The 20,898-nt window shown below is 42.0% G+C and overlaps 1 protein-coding gene across 6 annotated transcripts in view; it reads left to right on the top strand.

Annotated features, from left to right (window-relative positions):
- SGMS1 (sphingomyelin synthase 1) overlaps positions 1 to 20,898 on the top strand; it is a 351,065-nt gene that overhangs the window by 313,030 nt on the left and 17,137 nt on the right. The gene's annotated exons all lie outside the window — the stretch shown is intronic.

Consider the following 20,898-nt stretch of genomic DNA (forward strand, 5'->3'; position numbering starts at 1 on the left):
TGTATTTGGATAAAAATATGTGTATTCTGTGGGTTTAAGGCAGTGGTCTCAGGGTGGGGCTAGGCCATGGGAGGAAAGTACATGCATAACTTTGAATAATCAAAACCATATATGTACTTTTTTTTTTTTTAATTTCAGATTTTTTTTGAATGTTACATATATAACAGAGAAAAATGCAATAAAGAAAACACATATTGTTAAAGAAAATCAAATAACAAATAGCATTAAAATCCATATCAGGAGGAAATAACAAGTTCAGGTTACCAGAAAACTAAAAATAAAGAAATACACATTTTTTCTGTACATTCTCATGGTATCACTGTAGACATTGCGTCAATTAAACTAACCCTTGCCTGATCTTAAGCATTTAATGAAGAAACTAAAACAAGAATCAAGATTTAACTTTCTTCCTTTCTAATAGAAAATTTTCCTATTGCATGGGATCTTAAAAGAAACATGAATTAGTTCTTGCTGTCATCAGACTCTTAAAAGGAACTTTTTAGAAAGAGGCTGCGACTGCTAGGACCCTAGGTCTAGAGGAAAGCTTTACAACGTAACTGCAAAGGTCTAGCAACATCAAGGAATGCCAACATTCTTTACCAGTAAAGCAAAGTAGTCTTCTTCAGAAAGTAAGCCTTCAGAACTTGCATTTCTGTCTGAAATGAAACAAAGTAGCACATTTTACAATAACCTGCCCCTTTGGTCACGAGACTCTCTATTATAGCCAGTGGCAGTCCTCAAACCCGGAAGTCCCAGGAATAGGCATCTCACTCAATGCTTGCAGCAACAGTAGTGTATCTGCCTGATGACTCCCAACTTGCCATGGCAGAGATGCTCTCCTGTAGTCGATGGCAGGACTTAAATCTGGAAGTCCCAGGAATAGGCATGTTGCTCAGTGCCTGCCGTGTATCTGCCCGGTGTCTCCCCAAAACCATGTATGTACTTCTGCCTTCAAAAAGTAGCTGCATAAAAATAGTTACTTTTCCTTGCCAGCAATAAAAGCAAAATTATGGAAGTAGAAATTTTGACTTGATTTATCCTAGGAAATTTCAAGGGCAATCACAATGCCTTTACTCTGGAAGAAAGATGGGAGACGTGATACAGACGTTTAAAATACCTCCATTGCATAAATGTATGGGAGGCAAGTCTCTTTAAATTGAAAGTAAGCTCTGGAATGAAAGGGGCATAAGATAAAGATGAAAAGAGACAGACTCAGGAGTAACCTGAGGAAAGTAATAATAGATCAGACCAGCATAGAACGTCCGCATTCCAAAATTTAATCATCCTAAGCAACTGGGCTTTTCAAGAGTTTTTATATTTTTAGTTGCATGTAGTGAATAACTTTTGGAATACGGACATTCTCTGCTGATCTGCTCTGTTATTGCTGTTCTGGATCTTGTAACCTGAGGAAATACTTCTTCACAGGTAGGGTGGTGATTTCATGGCAGTAGTGGAGAGGAGGACAGTATCTGAATCCATGTAAGCTTGGGACAAGTACCTAGGGTCTCTAAAGGAGAGAAAGGGATAGTAAATAGCATGGATGAGCAGACTGGTAGGCCATATGGTCATTACCTTTCTTAACTTGATTATTTGTTTCTTTGGGCCTTGTTTACAAATGCGCGCTGGCATTTTTAGCGTGCGCTAAAATTTAGCGCGTACTAACCATGTAAACGTCCATAGGAATATTATGGGCATCTACACGATTAGTGGATGCTAACTTTTAGCGCATGCTAAAAATGCTAGCGTGCCTTTGTAAACAGGGCCCTTTGTGCCTTATCGGATATCTACCAAATTAAAAAATGAACTTGCATCTTTTAAATTTTCCATAAATTGCTCTTCTTTCACTCATTACTGATCTTAGGCTTGTGTTTGAAGTAGTATATGTTTGGTTTTTACACTCTGCCTATAAGATTTTACTGGTCATTGCCAGTGGGTAGAAATAGTTTGCTAGGGTCTTGTATTTTTCATATCCGAGATGGCAAAGCCTGTTCCCGTAGCAATAGTCCAGTTGCAGAATATTTTTAATGGGATAACACATTGGATGACAGAGAACCCTTAGACATTGAATGTATCAAAAAGTGAATTATTGGTTACGTCTGATTCTGTTGCTCAGTTTCCTATGGAAATCCTATTGTATGATACCCTGATTAGTTTCTCATAGGGTGAAAAATTTGGGGTTGATTTTTGATTCTGAAATGTCTTTTAAACAGCAGGTACAGGCTGTAAAAAAAAAAAAAAAACACAAACCCTGTGACTATTGAATAAGTTACGTCCATTGATCTCACAAGCAGAGTTTGTTAGTTGTGGTTTGATTTTGATATGTATGTTTTTGTGCTCCACCTCGGATAAAGGCGGATTATAAATTCAAATAAATGAAATGGAAATGTATTTGTTTATCCAGAAGTAATGACTGATGTTTCATTTATACAACTGCAGCATGCATATGCACTCCTATTGAATTTGTATTTAAGGGTTGTCACTTAGTACAAAGCATAGAGGATAGACAAAATGATTTGAATATTTTTTATTTCTTGGTTCTTTACAATTTATATGGCAAAATAGGGTACCTACACATGAGAAGGGCAATAGATTGAATAATGCTCCACATCAACAATAACGATAAGACCAAGATGCCAGCACCTTGATCTGATCATTATTGTTATTTTGCTTCAAATTTTAGCTTATTTTCTTCATCTCATGGAAAAATCTATAGTTGGGAGAGGTAAAACTGATGACAAAAAACTTACAGGGATAAAGAGATTCCATTATTAGATACAGCTAAGACAAGTCCTGACTCTAATATCTAACTGGGAGACTTCCACCTCATATGTTCTCAATAGAATGTGTTCTAGAGTAAGTCGTACTCACCTGGTTCTCATCTGTAGTTGAAAAAGAAATGTCATAAAAGTGAACATGCTTGGAAAGGAAATTACACTGAAGGATAAATGGAAACAGTTGTTAAAATCATACAAACAGTGAATGTTGCTTAAAATATTCAAAATTAATTGGGATTGATCGACCTAATTTAAAGAAACTGTTTGGTTTGCTGAATCGTTTTACTACTCCATCATCTTCAGTTATATCTCAAACTGAGGATCAGCGTCTTCTGATGCCCTTGCTCACTATTTCTCTTCTAAAGTGAATAACGTTGATCAATCTTTTGATTCTGTCTTTACTGCCAACTTGGACTACTATAGGAAAGACATGAAAGATAATTTAATAAGTATTCAAGCTGATGGAGAGTGATCTATACCATATTTCCTCAATTCTAATACGCAATCTTTTGCCGCTTTTGACATGTGTGGAAAAGTAGATGTGGCTTGCATTCGATGCCGTCTTAGAATCAAGGTTCAAAATTTGAAGTCACACAGTCTAATTTATTATTCTCTCTACATTGCTACGAGGGGCCTTGGGGCCCTCCCCCCATCCCAACTGGTACCTGTACCTTTTGAAGGGCTGGCAGGGAACAGAACTGCACAGTATACTCTCCGCATCTGAACTCGTGCTGCCACGTGCATTTCTGGCTGACTCAGAGCCCTTGACTCAGCCACTATTTTTTTCTTTTTGCCTACCATGCCTCTCTGGTCTCGCTGTGCATTCCCTGGGGTATGTGATCTTTGAGCAACCAAATCCCAGTGCTGCCGCAGCAAAGAAGTTGGCAGCCTTCCCCCCTCATCCCGCCAACACCAGCACTTCTCGCACATGCTCAAGTCACGTATGAACTGAGCATGCACAAGGAGTGGCAGCATGGACTGCTGGGAAAGAGGCTGCCAACCCGGGATGTAGCCACTCAAAGACCACATTCCGCAGGGCATTCTCTCCAGCAACAGTAAAATTACTAGTATATGTTAACTTGTACATATAGCTGTGTAACCCTAGTAGTGCTTTAGAAATGTTAAATAGTAGTAGTATTAACAGGGTAGGCAGGGGGGAGGAGTAGAGAGAAAAGCATTGCCCATCCTTGGGTCCCCCAAGAAATGAATCCTGGTTATGCCCCATCCTTCAGGGATTCTGTTTTCCTGGAGTACCTGTGACTGCCAGTAAGCATCACTACTGATCAAAGAAGCCGCAAGGTATACATTTTTCTGGGCATTTTAAGAATACCGGTAGTAACAGATGTAAAGCAGGCTTGTTCCATTACATATGATAATGCTGTACTTTGAACTGTGAACATTTGCTAAAACGTGCAAAGACCCTTAATATCTGCAAGAAGAGTGCATTATTACATAACAGTAAAAAGAAAGGTAATTTTATATGCTGATCAGAATGGGACTTGGGCTATGAAGAAACTTTTGATATTAGTGAAGCTAATATTCACCAACGGCGAAAACATCCATTTCATTTTTGCATGTAAGCTACAACAAAAAGTGCCTTATAGGTCCAAAAAAAGAGAGAACATCCCAAAATCGATGAAGTAGTTTTACAGTCGTAACTGATACATAATCCAAAGGTCTACCAGTCACACACCAGATGATTCATCTTAAGGCAATGGAAGCTACAAATTCACTTCGAATAAACAATTTTAAAGCTTCAAGAGGTTGGTGTGATCGATGTGTAGGGAAGGATTTGCATTAAGATGACAAATGTCAATCTTCCAAAAACTTCCTGTAGATTTCTAAGGAAAATCTCACAAGCTTAGATCTCTCAGAGTTAGATTATTCAGTTACAAACTAAAGAAAGTTCCAAATTAAGTAATGCTGATGAAACCCCTGTGTTTTTTGATATGCCGCGTAATTATACCGTTCATCCAGGAGGTTCTGAAGAAGTCAAAATAAAACTAAAGGTTACAGCATGTCACAGCTGATAACTGGAAACTTCCTCCTTATTTGATTCTTAACAGGATATCCTTTCCAAGAAATGAATCTTTCGCAAGAGATATAATTGTACGTGCACAAAAAACAAAATGCTTGGTTGACATCCAAAATGATGGAATATTGGTGAATGTTGTCTAGAATAGGCGGTTAGGGGCTCTTCTCAAACCATATAGCCTTTCACTCAGAGGATACCTGTCTGAAAGAATAAAGAACAGCTTCAGACAAAACAATTGTGATTTGGTAGTTATTCCAAGTGGTATGACAAGCCAGGTTCAGCCACTTGATGTTTCAGTGATCAAGCCATTTAAAGACTTTTAAAGAGAAGAATACGAGACATGTTTATTTTCTGACAACCTTCTTTTGACGCCTGCCAGGAACATCAAGAGAGCACCGTCTTCAAAAATTGCAGAGCAGATGTCAGCTTTATAGGAAAAAAGTTCCAGAAAATATAGTGCAGTACTCATTTAAGAAGTGTTATATAACAAACCCACTTGATGGTACAGAAGATGATCTGATATTGGAAGACACCGACGGTGACTGTGATGAGTCGTCAAGCTTTGACAGTGATGACTCAACTTGTGAGGAATTGTCTGGTCCTAATGATAGTGATTAGAAGGATATATAGTACCGTGTATGAAACTGTAATTGAATATTGGTACTGTAATTTTATTTTTCAGATGTTTGTGCTTTTCCTTCTGCATATGTTTACCATATATGGTATTGGTACCGGTAATTTTGTTTTCCAAAATTTATTGTAATATAGTACAGTAGCTAACTAGTATGTTTATTAAGGTATCATAGGGTAAGTGTCAAAGAAGAAAGAAAAGAATTAAAAATAAATTTGTATGTGCTTTTCTTTCTGCATGTGTTTGTTTATGGTATTTATTTACCATATTTTTCACTTTTGCAAAATGAGGGTGTATCTTAGAATTGAGGGTTTCCCCCCTTGTATGCAAAGGGGAGTGCATCTTAGAATGAAAGGCATCTTAAAATCGAGGAAATGCGGTATTTGAACTGGTCACTATTCAAACTATAAAACCTACTGTAATTCAGTTGTCGACCACTACTTGACCTTTAGATAGTTGTCATTCATTCCTGCTGAAAGATCCTCCGAACGAGCTACTTAATTGATTAATATTTTGTTAATTCTTTAGGTTCAAGTTGGCATTCTAAAACGGTGGGAAAGATTATCATAACTCCTATTGTAAAAGTGGTTGGTTCTGATTTATCTCAGGTGACCAGTTTTACACCAATCACAAATATACCATTTCTTACAAAATTAGTAGTTTGTGATTGGTATACAATTATCAGATTTTTAAAGTTAATTTATCACAGAATTCTCAGAATAGATTCCGATGTTCATAGTGACATAGTAAATGATGGCAGATAAAGACCTGAATGGTCCATCCAGTCTGCTCACTCATTATGAATTCATGATTAAACCAGCAGTGAATGTGGTATAAAATACTTTGTCATGGTCTTTCTTTGGCATTTCTGGGACATTAGGCTGTAGAAGTCCACCCTGCTCTGTCCTTAAGTTCCAACTACTGGAGTTGCCATCAAGCCCCCACTCCAGCCTATCCAAATGTGTCGTCTTATTTGCGGGACACAGACCATAATTCTCCCCAGCACTGTCCTCACGTTCCAGCTACTGAAGTTGCTGTCTAATCCCTTTCCAGCTCATCCTAAACCAGATTGCCACATACAGGACACAGACCATACCAGTCTGCCTGGCACCAGCCAGAGTCGCCATCTGAGCACCACTCGACACATTCAGACACATGCAGCCAGCAGCCTTTTTACGTTTAGTACTGAAACTTTTACTTTAACGTCTGAAGTGAGAAAGGTATTGTATAGGGGCGAAAAGGGTTGTATAGGGTTCTATTGAAGTTTGATATCTCTGCAGCTTTTGATATGTAACCATGATATCTTTTTAACAGAATTACCTGAAATTGGATTTATAGTTGCTGTCTTGAATTGGTTTAGGTTTTTTTTTTTTTTAAATAGACAATTTGTCATCAAGCAGATAAAGCCATTATGTATGGGTTGTGTCCATCAACCAGCAGGGGGAGATAGAGAGCACTCAACTTTTCACAGTGCCTCATGGCCAGCTAGCTCCACTGCCTCTTCAGTATTCTCTATCTCCCCAAGCAGGGTGGCTGCAGCTTCTTCGAGCTGCCTGGGGGTGGCTCCTGGCTTGCCAGTTGTTAGCCGGGGTGTTAGAGGCTATAGCAACTTCACTTTGAAGGCACATAGGTCAGCCCTTTCCCTGCCTTACCCATGCCCCCGTGGATGTGGACATATTAGCTTACTTTTCCCTGTCCTTTCCAACTCGGATGCAGGCACATTGGTTCGCCTTTCCCTGCCTTTCCCACTTATCTGAGCCTCCGGAGTGATTTTATTTACCTCTTTTGCCTCTGCTTTCCTCACAGCGTTAAAATAAATAATTAATTAATTAAAGTCGTGTCGCGCTTTAGCGCAGCGATCTTGGAAAAGAGGTTTTTTTTCTTGAGATTCTTCTGCAGGACCGGAGCTGTGATACTCGGTCTAGTGAGGTAAGAGTGTTTTCTGACTCCTCCGGGGTGGGTCCGCGATCGGGACGTTTTTGGCGCGAACCTCCATTTTTGAATTTTACCGCTGTTTTCTGCGATGGCTGCGGAGACTGTAAACACTGTTCTAAATGTGGCAAGCGCAAATCAGCAGCGGGGCTCTGTAATTCGTGCTGTACAGACGGTAGAGCCGGCCTGAGCATGGCGAGCGGCGATCTTTCGCGCTCTGAGCTGGCAGCGGATGCCATTTTGGATTTTCCACATGGCGCGGCCTCCGTTGCGACGGGGAGCCCTAAATCCCGGTGGGGGGGGGGGGGTCCTCTGAGTGAAGCTAATAATAGAGCTGATAGCCCTGGGCAGGATCCGGGTGGTCAGGGAGCGTTTTCTCCCCTGATTTTGTTTTAATGCTGCATAGGGCATACATGCTTAAAAGAGCTCTTCCATAGGGATCTTTGGACCCTCTGCCTGCCCCCCCCTCACCCCCCCCCCCCCCCCCCCCCCCCCCCCGGTGGATCCTGGCCTTTTGGAGTTGGCTTTGCATGTTTCGTATCCTCCTGATAAACGCAGAAGGGCTAATTCCCCTTCTGAGTGTGGTGCACCCCCATTCCCCCCCCCCCCTGTGGTCGGGCTATGAGGATTCTAATGGGTCTGGCAGAACTTCTTGGGCTGAGGAGCCAGAGTCGGGTGCAGAATTGCCACAGGAGCTTGATGATCCATCTGCGGTGAGGATTTTCCACCACAAGGAGCTGCCAGCGCTTATTTCAGATGCCTTACAAGCCCTCTTGATTGAAGATCCTGGGAGTGGCACAGCCTCCTCTGTTAATCCAAGGATGGCTAGTACCAGAAAGCCTGCTCGAACCTTTCCTTTGCATGACTCCATCCAAGAGCTTATTTCGGCTCAATGGGCTGACCCCAAGGGACCTTTGAAGGTTGCCAGGGGTATGGGGCAATTATACCCTCTGAGTGAGGAACATTTGGCTCGCTTTGCAATGCCTAAAGTGGATGCCCTGGTCACGGCTGTGACAAAGAGAACTACCCTCCCTGTTGAAGGAGGTGTTGCCCTGAAGGATATTCAAGACTGCAGGCTTGATTCAGCTCTGAAGTGGTTCTTTGATTTGGCAGGTCTCATTGTTCGGGCGTCTGCCTGCAGTTGTTATGCTGTTAGAGCCTGCTTGGCTTGGTTACAGCAGGCAGTGGAACAGCCCGGTGATGGAGCGGAGACCTTATCTGAAGTGGCTCCGCGGATGGAGTCGGCCTTGTCCCTTTTGGCTGACGCCCTTTATGATATGGTCAGAGCTTCGGCTAAACAAATGGCTGTAGCAGTGGCAGCTCGCTGCACTCTTTGGCTACGACATTGGGCGGTGGACATGGCCTCTAAGCAAAGGTTGTTGAAGTTGCCCTTTCAAGGCCTTCTGTTTGGTGAGGAGCTGGAAAACATTGTTAAAGGCCTGGGGGATTCCAAACCTCAGCGCTTACCCGAAGATAGGCCGAAGCCTTCCTCTTAAGGGTCAGGCGGTCCACTCCTCTTACAGACCTCGCTTCCGTGAAGCTAGAAGGTACCGCCCGGGGCGTGCTGCTGGGTTCACTTCTTGTGCCTGTTTTCAGCAGAGAAACTCCTTTCGCTCGGACAAACGTTCTGCAGCTGCTGGTTCAAGGCCTGGAGTTCAGGGGCGACCCTCTCAATGATGGTGCGCCGGCCCCCTCCTCGTTTCCTGTCATCAGAGGAAGACTTTCCCTCTTTCGAGGAGTGGGCCAAAATCTCCGCAGATCAGTGGGTCTTGGACCTGATCAGAGACGGATACCGAATAGAATTCGATGCCCTGGTGAGAGACATGTTTGTGGAGTCCCGATGCGGTTCTGCTGCCAAACGGGCGGCGGTAGAGGAGACTTTGCACAGTCTGTGCCAGATAGGGGCTGTGACCCCGGTGCCTCCCGCTGAACAAGGTCTAGGCCGCTACTCCATTTACTTTGTGGTGCCACAAAAAGGCGGGTCTTTTCGCCTGATCCTGGACTTAAAAGAGCTAAACAAGTCCTTAAGAGTGCGGCATTTTCACATGGAAACCCTGCGTTCCGTCTTTGCGGCGGTATAGCCAGGAGAGTTTCTCACGTCTCTGGACCTGAAAGAAGCTTACTTGCACATACCAATTTGGCCCCCGCACCAGAAGTTTCTGCGGTTTGCAGTGTTGGGAAAACATTTCCAGTTTCGGGCTTGCCTTTTGGCCTCGCCACAGCTCCCCGAACCTTCTCCAAGGTAATGGTGGTAGTAGCTGCCTTTCTCAGGCGAGAGGGTATCCGAGTTCTCCCGTACCTAGACGACTGGCTCATCAGAGCAGACTCAGAAAAAGAGATTCATCTAGCTACAGCCAGAGTGGTTTCAGTCCTTCAATCTCTGGGCTGGGTCGCCAATATGGCCAAAAGTTACCTGACCCCCTCGGAATCTCTAGAATTTTTGGGGGCCAGGTTTGACACAGCCTCGGGCTATGTGTTTCTTCCCGAGCAAAGACTGTGCAAGCTTCAGAATCAGGTCCGTCTGCTCCTGAGGATGCCCCGCCCGCGAGCTTGGGACATTGTCCAGCTGTTGGGATCGATGACGGCCACCTTGGAAGTGGTGCCATGGGCGAGAGCGCACCTGAGACCTCTACAGTATTCTCTACTTCAACGATGGTCTCCAGTATCTCAGGATTATCAGTGCAGACTTTCTTGGCTCCCTGCGGCCCGCCTCAGTATGGAGTGGTGGCTCTCGGACAGCATGTTGCAGCGGGGAATGCCGCTGGCGGTCCCTGATTGGTGCCTAGTGGTGACAGATGCCAGCCTGAAGGGCTGGGGCGCACATTGCCAGGGGAAGCATGCCCAGGGTCTGTGGACGCCCGACGAGTCGGAGTGGTCTATCAACCGCCTGGAGTTGAAAGCGGTGTTTCTGGCTCTTCTGGCCTTTCAAATGACCCTGGAAGAATTGACTGTCTGAGTGATGTCGGACAACACGACAGCAGTGGCCTACATAAATCGACAAGGCGGCACTCAGTGCAGAGCTTTAGCCGCGCAGGCCGAACAAATTTGCCACTGGGCCGAGCTGCATCTATAGTCCCTGTCAGCAGCTCACATTGCAGGTCAGAGCAACGTGCAAGCCGACTATCTAAGCGGGCATCAGATCGATCCAGCGGTGTGGGAACTAGCAAGCGATGTATTACTGCAGATATGTGCCAAATGGGGCAAGCCAGTGATGGATCTTATGGCGACCAGTTCCAATGCCAAAGTCCTGTGCTTCTTCAGCAGACGGGGAGGGATCCTCGCTCTGCCGGGTTGGATGCCTTGGCTCAACCCTGGCCCCTGGGCTTGCTGTATGTCTTCCCTCCGTGGCCCTTGATAGGGCGGGTGCTCCCTCCAGGAGGATGAATTCATTCCCTCCTTTTTTGAGTTCATGCCCTTGTTAAGGGACCATCGTTCGCTGTGAGGAAAGTTCATATTATTCCCATTGCGGTTTGCCATACTGCTTTGGAAGCTTCAAATACTGAAGAGGCAGTGGAGCTAGCTGGCCATGAGGCACTGTGAAAAGTTGAGTGCTCTCTATCTCCCCCTGCTGGTTGATGGACACAACCCATACATAATGGCTTCATCTGCTATGACTAAAGGAAAGAAAATTATCATGGTAAGAACCTAATTTTCCCATCCTGTACTCAATGCGGGAGGGTTTTTTTTCTTTTCCTTGGGAATCTCTGTGGAGTTCCGCAGGGTTCTCCCAATTTCCTGATACTATGCAATGTATATGTATCCAATCTAAATGGGACTGACCTACTTTTCGCTAAATGAAAAGTCGGATAGCACAGAAAACAGTAAGAACATAAGTATTGCCACACTGGGACAGACCGAAGGTCCATCAAGCCCAGCATCCTGTTTCTAACAGTGGCCAATCCAGGTCACATGTACCTGGCATGATCCCAAAAACTACAATACATTTTATGCTGCTTATCCTGGAAATAAGCAGTGGATTTTCCCCAAGTCCGTTTTAGTAATGGTCTATGAACTTTTCCTTTAGGAACCCATCTGTAATGGTCTATGAACTTTTCCTTTAGGAACCCATCCAAACCTTTTTTAAACTCCGCTAAGCTAGCTGCTTTTACTACATACTCTGGCAACGAATTCAAGAGTTTAATCACACGTTGAGTGAGAAACTTTTTCTCAGATTCGTTTTAAATTTACTACTTTGTAGCTTCATCATGTGCCCCCTAGTCCTAGTATTTTTGGAAAGAGTAAACAAGTGAGTTCACGTCTACCCGTTCCATTCCACTCATTATTTTATAGACCTCTATCATATCTCCCCTCAGCCATTTTTTCTCCAAGCTGAATAGCCCTAGCCGCTTCAGCCTTTCCTGATAGGAGAATCTTCCCATCCCCTTTATCATTTTTGTCGCCTTTCTCTGTACCTTTTTTAATTCCACTAAATCTTTTTTGAGATGCAGCGACCAGAATTGAACACAATATTCGAGGTGCGGTCGCACCATGGAGCAATACAAAGACATTGTAACATCCTCATTTTTGTTTTCCATTCCTTTTCTAATAATACCTAACATTCTGTTTGCTTTCTTAGCCGCCGCCGCACACCAAGCAGAGGGTTTCAACGAATTATCAACGACGACGCCTAGATTCCTTTCCTGATCCGTGACTCTTAATGTAGAACCTTGGATTATGTAGCTATAATTTGGGTTCTTTTTTCCCACATGCATCACCTTGCACTTGCTCACATTAATTAATTAATCCTAAATCCTAATAAATAAACGTCATTTGCCATTTAGATGCCCACTCTCCCAGTCTCGTAAGATCCTCTTGTAATTTTTCACAATCGTCTCTCGATTTAACTTCGAGTAACTTTGTGTCGTCAGCAAATTTAATTACCTCACTAGTTACTCCCATCTCTAGATCATTTATAAATATATTAAAAAGCAGCAGTCCCAGCACAGGCCCCTTGGGAACCCCACTATCTACCCTTCTCCATTGAGAATACTGACCATTTAGCCCTACTCTCTGTTTTCTATCTTTTAACCAGTTTTTAATCCACAATAGGACACTACCTCCTATCTCGTGACTCTCCAATTTCCTCTGGAGTCTTTCATGAGGTACTTTGTCAAACGCCTTTTGAAAATCCAGATACACAATATCAACTGGCTCACATTTATCCACATGTTTATTCACCCCTTCAAAGAAATGCAATAGATTGGTGAGGCAAGATTTCACTTCACTAAATCTATGTTGGCTTTGCCTCATTAATCCATGCCTTTGAATATGCTCTGTAATTTTGTTCTTTGTAATAGTCTCTACCATATTGCCCGGCACCGATGTCAGGCTTACCGGTCTATAATTTCTTGGATCTCCTCTGGAACCTTTTTTAAAAAATCGCCGTTACATTGGCCACCTTCCAATCTTCCAGTACCACGCTCGATTTTAAAGATAAATTATATATTACTGACAATAGTTCCGCAAGTTCATTTTTCAATTCTATCAGTACTCTGGGATGAATACCATGAATACCGGAATACCATCCGGTCCAGGAGATTTGCTACTCTTCAATTTATCAAATTGCCCCATTACATCCTCCAGGTTTATAGAGATTTCATTCAGTTTCTCTGATTCCTCAGCCTTGAATACCATTTCTGGCACCAGTATCTCTCCCAAATCTTCCTCGGCTAAGATGTAATCTCTCCGCATTGGCTTTGTCTTCCCTGATTGCCCCTTTTACCCCTCGGTCATCTAGCAGTCCAACCGATGCTTTTGCCGGCTGCTTGCTTTTAATATACTGAAATTGCGTTGGAGGCAAAAACACATAGTAAAAAACAATCTTTTTTTCCAAAGTCCCCTCTTGGCCTTCCTTATCAGTGCTTTGCATTTGACTTGACATTCCTTATGAAGTTTCTTATTATTTTCAGTCGTTTCCTTTTTTCCATTTTCTGAAGGATTTTCTTTTAGCTCTAATAGCTTCCTTCACCTCACTTTTTAAACATGCCGGCTGTCTTTTGGTCTTCCTTCCTCCTTTTTTAATACATGGAATATATTTGGCTTGGGCTTCCAGGATGGTATTTTTGAACAGCATCCATGCCTTATGTAAATTTTTGACCTTCGCAGCCGCTCCTCTAAGTTGGGATTTTATTTTTTCTTCACCGTTCTTCTCATTTTATTATAGTCTCCTTTTTGAAAGTTAAATGCTAACGTATAACGCTAATGTATTTGCATTTCATTTGTGTACTTCAAAGAATATGAAATCCAGTCATATTAAGATCACCATTATCAAGCAGTCCCAGCACCATTACCTCCCGCACCTGATCATGTGCTCCACTTAGGACTAAGTGTAGAATTTTTCCTTCTTTTGTCGGCTCCTACCAGCTGCTCCATAAAGCAATCCTTGATTTCGTCAAGGAATTTTACCTCCCTAGCATGCCCTGATGTTACATTTACCCAGTCAATATTGGGGTAATTGAAATTGCCCATTATTGTCGTGTTGCCCAGTTTGTTTCCGTCCCTAATTTTTGATAACTTTTCTACATCCATCTGTTCATCCTGGTCAGGTGGTCGGTAGTACACTCCTATCACTATCCTTTTCCCCTTAACACATGGAATTTGTGTTTTGTTTCCTGAAAATTTTTCAATCTATTTGATTCAAGGCCCTCCTTAACATACAATGCTACCCCTCCACTAATTCGATCCACCCTATCACTACAATATAATTTGTACTCCAGTATGACAGTGTCCTACTGGTTATCCTCCTTCCATCAGGTCTCAGAGATGCCTATTATATCTAATTTTTCATTTAGTGCAATATATTCTAACTCTCCCATCTTATTTCTTAGGCTTCTGGCATTCACATATAGACATTTCAAACTGTTTGTTGTTCCTATTTACATCTTGCTGAGTAGTTGACAGTGTTAATTTGCAATCTTTTGTCTGATTTTTATTTTAGGACACCTGATCTACTGTGGTCTGTTTTGTAACCTCGCTATCAGGATACCCTATCTTCCCTGTTTTGTTGTTATCTTTGATCTTGTTGTTCCAAACCTTGCATTTTTGAACTTTCGGCCTTCCCCCAGTTTCTAGTTTAAAAGCTTCTCTATCTCCTTTTTAAATTCTGATGCCTGCAGCCTGGTCCCACCCTGGTTAAGGTGGCGCCCATCCTTCTGGAATAGGCTCCCCCTTCCCCAGAATGTTCCCCGGTTCCTTACAAATCTAAACCCCTCCTCCCTGCACCATTGCTTCATCCACGCATTGAGACTCTGCAACTCTGCCTGTCTATTGGGCCCTGCGCGTGGGAAGGGTAGCACTTCAGAAAATGCTACCCTAGAGGTTCTGGATTTGAGCTTTCTACGTAAGAGCCTAAATTTGGCTTCCAGAACCTCTCTCCCACATTTTCCTATGTCATTGGTACCCACATGTACCAAGACAGCTGGCTCCTCCCCAGCACTATCTAAAATTCTATGTAAAACCCCTCAAACAATGCAGAAACAAAGGCAGTAAAAACAGGGTCCTGGCTCACAACGGTGGTAAAAATAGGGTTCCAGGTTCGGAAAACGGAAAGAGAAGCTGTGTGACATGGGTGGGGGAGGGGGGGTTCTTTGAGGTATGCCAGATGGTCGGATCAGCGAAGATTGGGTAATCAAGGCTGTACTGTAGTTTGGAAGCCTTTTCTTTGGGCTTCAGCAGTTACGCTTGGGTTGTTAAGTTCTTCCTGAACATTTTAAAGTTCTTGTTCAGTATGTGGTTTTATCACAAATCAATGACTGCAGCTCCCTTTATCTGAGCATTACTCTAAGATTGGCAAATAGGATCCAGCTAATTCAGAACACAGTGGCTGGGTTGATTTGTTGTTAAAAAAAAAAATCATATTTCTCCTTTGTTGATTTTCCATTGGTTGCCAGTAAGGGCCTGTATGCTGTTCAAGATGGGATGTTTGATTTACAAACATCTTAGAAGATTGTTCTGAAGAATTAACCACTTTGATCAGTTTGTTAGGTTCTAATATTGATCACCACAAATGTAATTACCTAAACTTAGGCTTTCTGTCTGTTAATGTTAATTCTAAAATGATTTTTAACAAAGTCTTTTATTATCCATCTGTGAAATTTTGGAATGATCTACCCCAGGAGATTCATTGGTGTTCATGTTGTTTGTGGTTTTTGTAGGTTATTGAAATCATATCTATTTTCAAAATGTTTGTTTTTTAAGAATTTTTAATATTGTATTTTTTATTGTACAGTCCTGACTATTGTATCAATATTTATCCCGCTCTGAACCTCTAAAGAGGGATAAAGTGGGTTATATAAGTCCCTTAACGTAACACAACATAACATTACCACATATGCCAAACAGTGTGAACTTCTCCATATCATTTAACCTCTCTAAGCGCAGACTTTGAAGAGTAGCCTAATGATGAGAGCAGTAGGCTCAGAACCAGAAAAGCCAGTTTTAAACCCCAGGGCAGCTTCTTATGATCTTGGGTAAGTCAGCTAATTCTCCATTGCCTCAGGTACAAATATGAAGTAATTCTATAACTTTTTACCTATATTTACATGCTGCCTTTATGCCTAAAATATTAGCACTTTTGAGGTAAGTATACACTTATGTACATACATGCAGGCAGGATCCTAAATGCCATTTTATAAGAGTGCATTTAAGTAGCATAGGGTGTAAATGCAAAGAAGGGGCGTGCACATGGATGGGCAACGGGTGGGGCTACCACTTATGCGTATAACTTTCAGAATACTGTATATTACACATGCCCTTGCTGCATTTACTAAATCAGGCACATGAATGTAAGGCATGCCAACATTCTAAACTGGAATCCTGGTGCCCAGATACCGTTATAGAAAAGGCTGCCTTGCGCAGAATTGGAGCACCTAAATGGAGGTGCCAAGTTATAGAATTGCCCCCTTAGATTGTAAGCGCTTCATGAATAGGAGAATCAGTTACTTGCGTTGAGCTAGAATAAAAAAAAAGTCATTAGCTAAATTCAAAATCGCCTCCCTTTCCTATTTTCTCTCACTGAGTGTCCATTGAGACAAATGCTTAGTAAATAAGCCTCTTTTTTTTTTTTTGAGGCATCACCACTGCAGTTATATGAATTGTGTACAACACTGTTCCTACCAGTAGTTCTATGGAAGTGATGATTGGAAAATGTTTGTACCTTCCACATATTGCTATACCCATCTGTCACAAAATAAAAGGATGAACTATTAATGTTAAGAAATATTTCAGTTATTTAAATACATTCATTAAACTCTGTGCACTCATAAATAATATACTCTGAATTAAACGTTTTTCCATAAATCTAGAAAAAAGATGGATTTGAAGGGGGGGCAAGATGGTGCCATAAGAGGAAGTAGGGTGCTGAGCTCCACTACTGTTGACTGAGGGGCCCTTTTACTAAGGCGCGGGAGAGCTAACGCATGCCAAATCAGCACTACTTACTACTACTTAACATTTCTAGAGCGCTACTAGGGTTACGCAGCGCTGTACAAATTAACGAATAAGGACGGTCCCTGCTCAGAAGAGCTTACTTCCAGGCTAGCATGTGCACCCGGCAGTAATTCTGAGTTTGGCGTGTGCCGAATCTCACAGTAGAAAATACTGTGGTGGGCGTTCCTGGTGGTAATCAGCAGTTGGCACATGCTGCATGGTTACTGCACAGGTAGTGTGTGAGCCCTTACCAGTAAGTCAATTGGTGGCGGTAAGAGCTCAGGCTGTAAATAGGCACACGCTAGTTTTAGTTTCAGCACATGCCTATTTCCCACTCCATTAAAAAAAGCTTTTTCCCAGCTGCAGTAAAAAAATGGCCCAGTGTGCACCCAAAACATGCGCCCACACTACTGCAAGCCACATTTTACTGCGGCTCGGTAAAAGGACTCCTGAGTTCTTATGGGGACAACAGTGGTAAAATGAAAGGGGAAACCTCGCACTTGCCCACCAGAATCTGGAGCTATCCCCAACTCTGATACAGCATTAGTTGATGAGCTTTGTTGTTTCTGTGGCTGGTGAAATTCAGGTGAAGGGAGTCCAGGTGCATGACATCTTCAAAGCAACTCAGAGCCTAGATACTGTTCTGGAGCTGGATGCGTTTTACTGTTAAGAGGCACAGCTGTTGATGCCGAAGTTGTTGCCGTGGTGGCCCCCTCTGGTGGGATTTCAGTGAATCCAGTTTTGGCTGCAGAAAAACCTGGCTTGGAGAGTGTTAGTACACAGGAGGATGGTAGACATCTTGCTTGGGAATGAGGAATGGGAGAAGGTTTTGAGGAGTAGCCACAGCCAGAGTTGTTTTCTCATGTTAGGGTAAGAAGAGACATGAAAAGGTAACACTGGAGGGGAGGTATGGGACACTACAATGCAGCTGGGAGGAGTCTGTGCTAGTAAAACTGGAGAAATTTGGAACTGGTTAAGAATCACTTCAAGCCAAAGGAAACCCGTCAGGGAGAGCTATTATGCAAATGGTGGAAAAGGAGGTGAAGCTCTTGAAGAAGGAATGTGGTTCTTTGATTAAAGGCATGCTTATTACTCATCATAAATTGGATGTTTTGGAAATTACAAATGCCGTTTGAATTTGCATTTGACTTCCAAAATCTCCAGGTTTGTCACCTGTTGGTGTGCTGAAAAAGTACTTAATGGAGATGTTGCAGATTACCAAGGAGTCTGTACCATCTATAGTACGAGTTTATGTGGATTCGTGTGGTCATGACTAATAGGAAACAAAGAAAGGAGGGGTATTGTCCGGTAATATCTAAGACCATTTTGATTTCTTCCTTTGTATTGGAACCAGATGATAACTGTATCCTTAGCAGTGCTTTTTTTGTGCCGGTACGCGACGGTACGGTGTACCGGCACCTTTTTTCTGGGGCTCACCTGCTCGCTCCCTTCTGTTTGCACCCGGCCGATCCCTGCCTCGTAAAACTTTTATTTTTTGGCGAACCGGCAGGCTGAAGAAAGAAAAACAAACAGCAGACAGGCTTGCCTCCTTCCATCGCGTCGGCCGCTTCATTTCCCTGCATTCTCAGCGCGTCCCGCCCTCCTCTGATGTCATTTCCTTTCCTCGAGGGCGGGACGCGCTGAAAATGCAGGATATTCAGTGCTGTTCCCTCCTTTAGTCTAATATTATTGCTTCTTATCTTTGTGTAGCGGATATTCTTTATGCTTTAATTGATTATTGGCATTTTTCCTTGTATATTTTTTCTGTGTAAGGGATATTTTGCTTGTTCAAAGTGTTCACTTATTTGCGTTTGTAAAAATTGATAAAGATAAAATTTTAAAAAAGAATAAATTACTAAAAATCATTATCTTTAAACATTTATCTTTGACAAATTTTGAAAACTACAGTCATTACTGTATAGAAATTGCCAAGATTCCAGTTTATTATATATAGGACAGCTGAGCTGTTATGTAGCCTCATCCATGGATTTTACAGTATTTCTACTTCTCAGCATGCATAGCGACTTGCAAAGGTCTTCATGCCCTTTCAGATTTTCCTCATGCTTTCAAGGAAAAATATATATAATTCAAAATGCATTTCAATAGGAGTGAGTTTCATTGACCTGTATAACATACTCTAGAGATTACAGACATATTCAAAAATGATAAAGAAAATGAAACGGCTAGAGCATATGTTTTCAGACCTTGTGTCATTACAAGCCCAAATGAACCCTTTATCTAAAAATTGTCTTAAGGCCCACAGTAAGTTGAATAGCACCCACCTGTGCTCATTCACAGTTGTTAATCCCTCGATGAAGAATGAACCTGTTTCGGTTGCATAAAGTGAACTTGAAGCAAAACTCTAATCGCACCAAACACAGGTTTATGTTTGTTGAACTTGATACTCAGTCTGGCCAGCAGGTTTGCATGGTGTACATTTATATAAAAACAACAAGAAACATAAAAGAGCACCAAAATTCAAAAGGAAAGGTTAGAATCACACTTTAGCCATACAACCCAATAAAACAATAAATAGAAAACAGTTTAGAGGTTAGACACACACCAATGTCTGAAAACCAAATGCTAATTGAAAAAAGTGAATCTTTAACTGTCCTTTAAATATATGAAATCTCTGCTCTGAACACAAAAGAGGTGGCAAACTTCCAGAACATGGCAGCCAAAAAATAGAAGCTGATTTTCTGTCTGATGGACTCAAAACGAGCCCTCATGGTGTATGTTGTATTATAGAGGCAGAAAGAAAGAAAACAAGGGGCATTAAGGTAATAAGCTTTATGCGTTACACAGAGGAGTTTGAACTGAATGTGATAGGTAACTGGAAGCCACTGCAATTTAATGAAAAGTGGAGTCACATGATCAAATTTTTTATCATTACACAGATGCTTGCAGAAGCATTGTGAAGGGATTTGAACAGAATTACAGTAATCCAAACTTGAAATCAAAAGAGCACGAACAAGCAATTATAATCTTTAAAAAAATCAAGGTAGCTATGTAGACAGCGTAGCTGGCGAAGAATGGCAAACCCATTTTTGACAATAGCAGAAATCTGCTTGAAAAGACCAGTAATGAGTCCAATATAACTCCTAAGTACCGGAAAGTTGTAACCGTGGTAATCGAGACATTAGAGTTACAGAGGAAGAAAGCTGAGAAAAATAACCTGTTATCCAACAAGCAACTGTTTTTTGAGGATTAAGAACCAACCTATTCTGAAAAAGCCAACTAGACAAAGATTGTAGAGGAGAGAGATTAATATTGAGAGGGGATACAGGAAAAGTAATTAGAATGTCATCAGCATAAAAGTAGAAATTAATATTTAAGGACTGAATAAGAGTAGCAAGAGGACAGAAGAAAATATTAGAGTAAAGGTGATGAGCTTTGAGGCACACCAGTGAGAAGTATATGGTGAGGGGAAACGTCAGCAAAAGAAACTAAAAGTATGGTCAGAGAGAAGAGGGTAAACTACCTAAGCACCGAACCAGACACTCCAAACAGCTGCCAAAAAAACCTCTAGGATAAAGTTTTTCAAAAATATTGATGGAAAACTGTAAGAAATTTTCAGTGTTAGGTTGATCACTGAAAAGTGCAGACAGTTTGGCCATCCTTCCAAAGCCAGTGGTCATAGGTTGAAGAAATTGTTGAGGGAAGGTTATTGTGAACCTTAAGTTTAGAGCTGCGAATGTCTCTGGCTGAAGCTTGGAAAAATGTTGACTACTCAGCTGTCTCAAGATTTCTCCACAAACAAAGAAAGCCACTGCTGATGAAAAGCCAGTGTAGAGTGTGAGACTTCAGTGATACTGTGTGCATGTGGGAAAAGGTTTGTGTTCAGATGAGACCAAAGCTCTTTGGTCTTAATGATATACAGTATGTGTGGTGTAAAATACAGCACTTTTCTATAGCAAAGCATGGTGATGCCAGCATTATACTATGGCAGGGATTCTGAACCCAGTCCTTACGACACACCTAGCCAGTCAGGTTTTCAGGATACCCACAATGACTATGCATGAGATTTGCATGCCCTGCCTCCATTGTGTGCAAATGTATCTCATGCATAGTCATTGTGGGTATACTGAAAATCTGAGTGG

This window comes from Microcaecilia unicolor, chromosome 5 (assembly GCF_901765095.1).
Source record: "Microcaecilia unicolor chromosome 5, aMicUni1.1, whole genome shotgun sequence".
NCBI classification, from domain to species: domain Eukaryota; kingdom Metazoa; phylum Chordata; class Amphibia; order Gymnophiona; family Siphonopidae; genus Microcaecilia; species Microcaecilia unicolor.